This window comes from Pan paniscus, chromosome 7 (assembly GCF_029289425.2).
Source record: "Pan paniscus chromosome 7, NHGRI_mPanPan1-v2.0_pri, whole genome shotgun sequence".
NCBI lineage: Eukaryota > Metazoa > Chordata > Mammalia > Primates > Hominidae > Pan > Pan paniscus.
In genome coordinates, this window is record NC_073256.2 from 113420995 (window position 1) to 113430716 (window position 9722).

Sequence of the window (9722 nt, forward strand, 5' to 3'; positions counted from 1 at the left end):
ATATATGTATGTGTGTATATATATATGTGTGTGTGTGTGTGTGTATATATATATATATATATATACACACGTATATATATATATATCCCTCACAGTGCCTTTAAGTCACTCAGAGAGTCACTTTCAATCAAGAGAAAACTAACAGAATGCAAGCGATGAAAGCGATGAGGGATAAGGCATCCAGGAATAAAAGATAGAGAGACTGTCACTCATGGACAGGCAGGACGCTTTTGCCTGCCTATCAATTGAAGGCTCACTTTGGCTTGTTTTCCCAGTAAAGGTGGTAGGCTACACCAAACAATCATCACTCTCTCATCTCTGTCTTGTGAACACCAGCTCACAAATTTAAAAGAGGCTCTTTGGCCAGTGGTAGAGGTACAGCCCAAAGCCAAGGAAACACTTTTCTTTCTTTGACTCCATTTGTCTTTTTGAGAGATCAAACATAGCCATGGCAAAAATATCACACCCCACCCAACTCACTTCCCAGACTAGATGAGAAGATAACAATAAAGGTCACACCAACGACCATGAACTTTGACTTGCTTTCTCCTTGCCCAAGCCTGTGCCGGAAAGCACTATCAGGGTTCTAGTAACTATCAGAGGTGTCGTTCCAAAGAATCATTTCTTATCTCATTTGTTTATATGCAGAGTCATCTTCTACTTGTCAGAAATAGCTGTACTCATTCATGCACACTGTTTCGTGCTAGATTTTGTTGTTGTTGCACCCTAGGGAACACATCCAGTGTGAATAAGGAAGTCTTGGTCTGAAGACTCACCAGTCTTGCTTTCTAGGAGAATGATCTGTCCTAGGGTGTGGGCAAGGGGGACTCAGCATAAGAAGCATCCTGGGGTCCCCACTTCCCTCTGCCCATAGGATTAGGCTCTTAAAAGAGAAATGCCACAGGCCTGGGATGCTATAATTATCTCAGCCATTTAAGGATTATGCTCCTGGGAGACTATAATTATCCAAATATTGTTGCATTCAGGGATATTTTACTTACAAGGAAGTGCCTTCATTTTTACAGGATCTTTCAAGAGGGCCCAAAGGGTGTGTCCTCTCTAATGTGGTTCCTAAATAAAGCTGGAAGTAAACAACTGCATCTGGCATGAGGGTGGGGTCCAGCTGAATCCACCCAACCAAGGACCGGGCCTGGTGGCTCATGCCTCTAATCCCAGCATTTTGGGAGGCCAAGGCGGGCAGATCACCTGAGGTTAGGAGTTCGAGACCAGCCCGGCCAACATGGTGAAACCCTGTCTCTACTAAAAATACAAAAATTAGCCGAGTATGGTGGTGCATGCCTGTAATCTCTGCTACTTGGGAGACTGAGGCAGGAGAATCGCTTGAACCTGGGAGGCAGAGGTTGCAGTGAGCCAAGATTGTGCCATTGCACTCCAGCCTGGGCAACAAGAGCGAAACTCCATCTCAAAAAAAAAAAGAAAAAAAAGAAAAGAAAAACCTGGGGACTTTCTTCTTTCTTAGTCCCACACTTCTCCTCCTCCCCACTCACTCTCATATACTTCTCCAGTCTAAATTCCATCTATTTCGAGAAATTATTAAAGAAATTTCTTGGCATTTAAGGTATAAGTTCTTCCTGAGGTTTGTGTATCGTATTATTCATATTATGATACCCCCTACCTTTATTTCTCCCTCTAATTCCAATGCAATAATACTTTCTGTAAAAATTACGTAGTCTAAAGTGGGCGGGAGGATTGCGCAGAAAAAGAAGTGCAGTACTATAGTATGAAAAAGAGATGACTGATTCAATTCAGTGAACTGCTTAGATTAAAATAGCTAACATTTATGCAGTCCTTCCTCTGTGACAAGCATTATTCCAAGCATTCTGTGCATCTCATTAATCCCGACAGCATCTTTATGAGATATATACTGTTATGATCCCCACTTCACAGATGATAAATCCAGAAACAGAGAGGTTGGGTAACTTTCTCAGAATCATACAGTTGATAGGTGACAGGATGAAGACCAAAACCCACAGCCTGACTCTAAGCCCATGCTTAGCTACTGTGCCGTGCCACCTTCTAATCTTGGGTGCATGTCCCATGCCACTCATTGTAAGCCATGCAGTGGGAGGAACAGCAGAATGGAAGGACATGGCTCCTACTCTCCAGGGCTTTGTGAGCTATGAGGAAAGAGACACATGTATAAAAATCACCACAGAACAAGGAAAAATGTGACAGATAGAATAGGAGGGACATAGACAACTGCTTTAGGAGCTTAGATTAATTCTGGTGTGGCATTAGGAATGGCTTCATAGAGGAGGTGGCATTTGACAAGCCTATAGACACAGAGAAGACATGGGTGGATGGCATTTCATGCTGAGGAGAACCTGGGAAGTTCAGGACAGGCCAGGACACAGCATGCATGGAAGGCAGCTATAAGAAGCAAGATTACAAAAGTCTACTGGGGTCTGGGTGTGAAGAGAGCAAAGAGATAGCGAAGAGTGGGGTGGGACAGGATCCCCTTTGGCTGGGGTTGGGAGGATGCAAGGAAGAAGACAGGCATTGACTTTAGGGTTTGGCCAAGTTTGGATTCCTGTGATCTGGGAGAAGACCATAAAGAATCTGCTGATTCAGTCAGAAGGCCTTTTTCCTACAGCTTCTGACTGCTTTTCTTAAATTACCTCTGTTCAGGCTTTTTTCCAGTCCAGTTCAACAAACAACTCTTCAGGATCGTCCTTGATTATTGAGTACCAATTACTCCAAAACTTAGTGACTTAAAACAACACGCACTTACTTGCTGACAATTCTGCCATTTGGGCAGGTGTTAGTGGGGACAGCTCATCTCTGCTCCACACAGCATCAGCCGAGGTAGCTCAGCTGGGGTTGGAAGACCCACCTGCAAGATAGCCTCACTCACATGGCTGGCCAGATGGTGCTGTCCATCAACTGGAAACCTCATTTCTCCTCCAGCTGAACTCTACAGTTGGCTAAGTTAGGCTTCTCACAGCACAGAGATCTAGTTGTCAGAATTCTTAGAGGGGCTGGCTTCTCTGAAAGAGTAAACCTGGAAGCTGCCAAGCCTTCTTAAGGCTTGGTCTTAAGTTCCTGAACATCATGTCTACCACATTCTATTAGACAAAGCAAGTTGGAGGGCCAGCCCAGATTCAAGGAGAGGAGTCTACCGAAGGGCAGTTACAAAAGCAGTAATCTACCACTATCCCTGGTCAGTTTCAAGACTGGAGACTAAAAGTGTTAAGATACGGTCCTTGCTACACCCATATCATGAAAGTTTGTGTTAGAGTAAAAAAAAAAAAAAAAAAAAAAGCTACACCCATATCGTGAAAGTCTGTCTTAGAGTAAAGAGAATGAAGAGACATAATAACTGAAAGTAATGCCTACAACTTAATTGGACCCTGTTTTTTTGTTTTTGTTTTTTTTTGGTTTTTTTGTTTGGTTGGTTGGTTGGTTTTTTGTTTTTGAGACAGAGTCTCAGTCTATCACCCAGGCTGGAGTGCCTGAAGTGCAGTGGTGCCATCTTGGTTCACCACAACCTCTGCCTCCCAAATTCAAGCAATTCTTCTGCCTCAGCCTCCTGAGTAGCTGGGATTACAGGTATGTGCCACCACACATGGCTAATTTTTGAATTTTCTTGAATAGAGAGGGGGTTTGCCTATGTTGGCCAGGATGGTCTCAAACTCCTGACCTAAAGTGATCCACCTGCCTCGGTCTCCCAAAGTGCTCAGATTACAGCGGTGAGCCACCACATCCGGCCAGGACCCTGTTTTTAAAAAAAATCCAGGTAAGGAGACATTTAAGAGGCAGTAGGGATTTATATGAAATTAGATGAAACAGGAAATCAATGTTAATTTTCTTAGATATAAGAGTAATATTGTGACTATGCAAGAGATTGTCCATATTTTTGAGAGATGAATTATGAAGTATTTTCAAGATGAGATATCATGATATCTGCAACTTACTTTCAAATGCTTCAGGAAAAAAAATATTGATTGACAGATAATGCAACTATTGGCCAAATGTTAACAATTATTGAGTCTAGGTAGCGATAATATGATCAATCATTATCCTGTTCTTTAAAGTTTTGTAAAATGTTTTGCAACAAAAAGTTGGAGATTAAAAGGTAATGGCCTACTTTTGACCTCTCCATGGAAGAAGATTTTGTAAGAGAAAACAACCAGAAATACACATAGAAATCATACTTAAATGTGTAAGTTCCCTCATTGCATACCCTGATTTAGGTCTTCCTGCTTAACACACTCTCTAGAACCCACAGGGTAAAGTCTGGAACAAGACTCTCCTAGAAAGGGGAGGTGGCTGCACCAAGCATGGCACCACCATGCTGGCTTCTCTGTGCTTCATTTTCTGACTCCAGAGAACAAAATGCTCTTCCTTCATTTCCTTCTACAGCTGAGAGAGACTAGAACTATCAGAAGGGACTTTATGACAAACACACAGAACTCATAAGCAATATACACTACCAGAGGTACAGCACAGGGCACTAAGCCTATCATAGCTTTTCACCAAGCTTGGTTTCATATGCGTTGTCCATGTGAAAGCACTATCTTGCTGCCTTGAGTTCAGGAATATCAGGGGAGGCTGAATGCTCTCCTGTACTTACCTAGGGTATTGCTTCTGGGTTCTGGTTTTGGGTACAAGGACTCCTCTTTCCCAGACAATGGTACACCAAATGATCACATCTTTCCAGTGAGACTCCATGCCCGAGCCAAAATTATGATTTAATATGATTCAAGAGCCATTGCAATCCTGTAAGAACAATACACATGCACATGGAGCCTTCTTTACACAGAAACTCCTTGCCACCATTCCTCCAGTAGCAATCATATCAGTGTTGCTCTTCCCTTCCTCCACAATGCCTCCCTCCTCACGTTGGTTATAAGTTCACCTTATCCTCCATGCACCTTCTAAATGGACACACACACACATGCACAATATTATTCCCCTGGCTTCGATGATATGATCCTCTTTTGAGTCACCTTCTGTTTTGCTGATACCCTCCTGCTCTGTGTCTTTCTCTAGCTCTTCTTCTTTCACAAATGAGCTGTTTTCATGTGTTTTTTCACCCACTGGTAGTTTTCAATTCTGGCTGAATGTCAAATTACCCGTAGAGCTTTGAAAAGATGTATGCGTCCAGGCCCTACTCTTGGAGTTTCTGATTCATTCTGTCCAGGGTAAAGAGCAGACATTCCATTTTTTGCAAGCTCCCCAGGTGATTTCTGCCCTCTATGTTCCTGAGAAATCTCAAGTAAATGAATGAATAAGTTAACAAATGAGGGAACAAATGAAAATCAGGGCTTCAGTATCATGCCTATCCTGATGACACTCATGTCAAATAAACTGCAAGTTTTTCCTGAATGCAAATTTAGCATCTTAAGAGGGCATCTAGTAATTTTCTTGTGACACAGAGCTGAGACCTAGCTTCAGCTCTAAGAACATCAGGAATCTCCAGTAAATAATTATTGAATGACTAGTGAAGTCATGTTATTTCTAGTCCTGATATATCTTACAAGTTCTAGCCCTACATGTCCAACTGTTTGCTAGACTATTTACATGCATCTCAAACTATGTATGCATCTCAAACAAAATTTGTCTAAAACTTAACTCCTCATGTTTTGTGCAAAAGTTGAGTTCCTAGCATCACCATCATCTCAATGTCTCAGACCTGAAACCTCAGCATCATCTTTGTCTCCCTTATTTGTACAAATAGAGGTCTGACCCATTGCCAAGTCCTTTCAACCCTATTCCCTAATGTCCTTTGCATCTTGGGAGTAAAATACCCAGGTGTGAAATATTCTTCCTCCCAGTGCTAGATGCAGAAAGGCATCCTCTCTTTATGCAGCATAAAGCATCCTCTATTTTGGAGAGGATGTCTTGACACATTCTAGACCATTAGACTTCTAAATGTTTTACTAATAGGACAGACCTGAGAACCATCCAGAGTTTATCTCTTGCCCTCTGGAGCCCACATATCTTATCAGGCTCTAATATACTTGCCACTTCTTAGTCATTTAGTCTGTTAGAATGTTGTCATCCATAGACTGGATGTTCAGTGTTATGTTCTGATTGTCCAGATGGCCCAGGTGTCTTTTAACTATACAATGACAGAGGATTGGAGAGTTAACACAGTCTTGGGTCAAGACTCTACCTGACTTTTATTGTCTACTCCAAGTGAATACCAACTGCTTCTGATCCTCCTTTCTGATATTGGTGCAGGGTAACACATTTCCTAGATCAGTGGCTGCATACCATATACCTGAGGCCATGTCAATCTGTTTTAGCAAAGATGCCGCATCGGGAAGAGCAGCCTTGCAAAGAACTATTACTTGTTTGAGTTTGTGATGATTTACTGTCATCTTCCATGATCAACTAATTTTCATAAGTGTCAGAATGACAAATTAAATATAAACTTAATAGAGACCACCACCCTTTATACTTTGTACCTTTAAAGGTTGTGGTAAACTTCTCCTTCCTCTGGGAGGCAATGTCATTTTTTATTTACTATCTTGGCCCGAATATGTGGGCAGTTTCAGAGGCTTCCACCTGGTTTTCTTCACTACAAGAGCTCTTAACCCAGAAGCCAAAGAATGAATGTACAGGCTGTGCCAACTACTAAGTATGTCCAGGTGTGGCCGTGGTCTCAGTGGATCCACCGTAAACCAGATCTGGGGTAGGTTAAGTGGAGGCTGTGATGATTCTTTGCGTCCCCAGATATAAAGTCAATCAGGCCTTGAAGTGTTTGCCTATTTCCCTTTTTCCAGTCTATAGCTTCAACATCAATGACAGAAGGAACATTCTTTATGGAAAATTTCCAGCTAACCATCAAGGAGAAATAAAGCATTTTGCAGCGCCTAATAAAAGAATGGATGCAGGTAACAATAGTCAATGAATACTAAAACAACTAAGTAGGTGAGGGTGAACTTTTTATAATAAATAAATGAGGCAGAGAGCAGCCACATCCATTGCTCAATCGTAGCACCAATAATAGAGGAAGAACGACAGGTTATGTGTCTCCTGATGTAACAGACTAGGAAGCATATTACCTTGCAAATATTTTTGTCTAAATAAAATAAATATGAATTTCATTAATCCTAGACCTAATGATCAGCTTACAGAAAAATAAAAGGAATAAAATAATAAGTTAAAGGGCACCAAAAGGAAGCAATCAGCCAAACCTAGACTGTGAGACATTCTACAGAACAAGCTGTCCATTCCTTCAACAAATAGACAGCATTAGGTAGGGGATACAAGAGGGTGGACTGATACAGGAGGATAAAGAAAGAGACACAGCAACTAAATGCAATGTATGGACTTTGTTTATATCCTTGTTTGAATAAACCAACTGTAAAAAGACATTTTGAGACAAACAGAAATTTTGAAAAAGACTGTGTATCACATAATAATTAGGGAATATTGTTAATTGTGTTAGGTATGATGCTGATATTATGAATTAAGTCAAAAAATAATTTAGAATTTGCTTTAAAATATCCAAGCATACTAATGCTAATGTATATTCTGTTTTATTCATCTTCTACATTGTCCTGTACCCTGCTTCCTCACTTTATGAAGTATCAGCTAATGTGGCAAAATGTAATGCCATGTGACAAATGTAACTCGGAAAAAAAAATCCTATAGAATGTAATAGGAAGCACCAGTGAACACTGCAGGAGGAACTAAGTTATTTTTGGATCAGATATTGGCAATTGATTTAAGTAACAGGTATCCAATATGAATTCATGGTTCAGTCCAGCCAGCTGAGAATGCACCAAAAACAAATCAGTTCCGCTGCAGTATCAGTGAACCAGACATGAACTCAAATACCTATCGAGCTTTGAATAATGGTCATGTGAGTAGATCTCCTTGCCTGTCATTTTGGATTTCTTTAAAAATTAGTGATGGTGAGCCATTTTTGTGCAGTATGGTTGGCCTTCCCTGAAGAGGGTTTTATGCACATATCTTGCAAACAAACACAGGATATATAATACGAATTTCCCAGAAACAGAGAATATCTTTGGATATCACTTCATTGCAGAATATCTGAATTTCCTCCAAATGATAATATGAAACTTTCATATGATATGGTCTATTAAAAATCAAGACCTCAAGAGTCAAACGGATGCACAAACATTTGAAACCACTGCTAACACAGTATCTCCCTGCATACCTATATAACTAATCTAAGCTTTGTGACCCACAAAATGTCCACAGATTGGAGGCCTTCCCAGGTTAAACCACTGTACAGAAAGGACCTTCTAAAGATCCAAACAAAAACAGACTAAATAAAACTGCAAGTCATAGTCACCCATTTTATATATTTGTGTTTACACACGCATTTATCTGAGTCATATTGCTGTGCTTTAAACTTTTGCCCATCAATAAATATTTGTGGAATAAATGAATGAATGAATGTTTAGGAATGTTCAAACTTCCTCAGTATCTAGTGATTTTAAAAAAACTCAAACTGGCTTATTAAAAACAATAAAAATAAAAAGGATAAAGGTGAGGATTTATTTCCTTAGATAACTAATAACTTTCAGGGCTAGTCTGATTTCAGGCCCCAGTGAATGAGGTAACACAAACAATACAATCAGGACATGGTTCCTCTGAATGTTTCTGTTTTCAAGCAAGCTCTGCCCATGGTTAAAGGCAGTCCAGGAATGTGTGCTTCTTTCTGCAATCTCAGAAGAAGAAATTACTACACTAAAGCATTGGAATCCACTCTAATTAAGTAGACTTACAACCTATTTTCATCCCTCCACCAATCACAGGGACCAAGAGAATTTTGTTCACCACATGGCCACATCACCACTTTTTACCAATTGTGCAAACTGAGAGCATTAGTCCCCTGATTGGTTAGCTTGGATCTCATGTCTATTCCTGAGTTGGAGAGTGGACTCCTACCAGAATCACATAACAGTAGAGGGGGATGGGGTCCCCCAAAAGAAATTGGAGTGCCGTTACCTAAAGCAGGGGGGAAAATGGCAGGGTAGCTAATTTAATTCTTGCTGCATGCATAATTTCATGGTTTTTCTCTGGAGGAGAAAGCTGCTGCTAATGTTATTTTGTCTATCCAGCATCTCAGATGATTCCATATATTGAAAAGTGTGGACACAATGACAGCCCATTTCAGAAAGGTGACCCCTGGAAGTACATTGTACATCATTATGACCACCTGAGGCACAAAGAGATTTTCCCCAGAACAAAGGTAAACCCAGTTCTACTACCTCCTATTACTGCTTGGAACTACAAATCTATGACCATCTAATACAGGGAAGAAGCCACAACAGTAGAGTTGACTGAAGAGTAACAAACTTTTAGGAACTTAAGCCCCTAAATATGTGCTCTTTAATGTTGAGTGGCACCCTTACCTCAGTAGACCTGCCAGAAGTGACTCCTTTTGAAATTGCCTTCACTGCCCATTTGTCAAAACTTGCTGGAGGGCAGGGATCTTGTCTATCTTATTGGTTGTGGAAGCCCCAAAATTGAGCACAATGCCTGGGACATATCAGGTGCTCAATAAATGTTTTTGAGTGAATAAATAAGAAACAGTCAAACCTTTCAAATTTTACCTTCTCTTCCAAAGTGGACTTTCAAGTGGACTTAGTTTTGTCTGTTTGCATCATAGCAAAGAAGAGAAAAGATCCTGAATTTTAATAAAGATATTTCACATTGGTATATTATATGAGTTTCCAGCATGCTTTTACATGTATTCTTATTCAAAATGACTCTCA

The 9722-nt window shown here is 40.5% G+C and overlaps 1 pseudogene; it reads right to left on the reverse strand.

Annotated features, from left to right (window-relative positions):
* Window positions 1-6347, reverse strand: part of LOC100974470 (glyceraldehyde-3-phosphate dehydrogenase-like) — a 29534-nt pseudogene extending 23187 nt beyond the window's left edge.
* Window positions 6348-9722: the final 3375 nt, after the last annotated feature.